Genomic DNA, 619 nt, shown 5'->3' with positions numbered 1-619 from the left:
ACCTAGATCTATCAGAACTATCAGATCTTGGGATTTAGCACAAAAAAAAATCCTTGCTAAATATTTTCCATCATAAAAAACTGCAAAGCTTAGAAATGATATTACATCTTTTGATCAGTTTGAAGGGGAATTTATTTATGAAGCATGGAAGAGATTTAAATAACTCTTAAGAAAGTGTCCACACCATGTTATACCAGATTGGTTAATGATTCAAACTTTTTATAATGGATTAGTTGGATCTCTTAGATCATGTATCGATGCCGCTACTGGTGGTTCATTGATATCAAAATCATTTCATGATGCTTATGCTTTAATTGAAGAAATGGCTATCAATAATTTTCAATGGCCTTATGAGAGGGTAAATCCTAAGAAAGTAGCCAATATTCATGAAACTGATGCATTTGTCATGTTAACAAATCAAGTTGCTACAATTTCAAGGAAGTTAGACCAATTTGAAATGAATTTTTCTCAACAAATTTTCAAGATGAAAGAGAATTCATTAGTCCAAATTGTAGATTCTCAAGCATCATTAGAAACTTTGAATGCCATAAATAATAAGCAGAATAACCCATATTCACATATTTATAACTTAGGTTGGAAGAACCATCCCAACTTTAAC

The sequence above is a fragment of the Phalaenopsis equestris genome, unplaced genomic scaffold (genome assembly GCF_001263595.1).
Source record: "Phalaenopsis equestris unplaced genomic scaffold, ASM126359v1 Scaffold206200, whole genome shotgun sequence".
In the NCBI taxonomy this organism is placed as follows: domain Eukaryota; kingdom Viridiplantae; phylum Streptophyta; class Magnoliopsida; order Asparagales; family Orchidaceae; genus Phalaenopsis; species Phalaenopsis equestris.
This window is presented reverse-complemented; position numbering follows the sequence as displayed.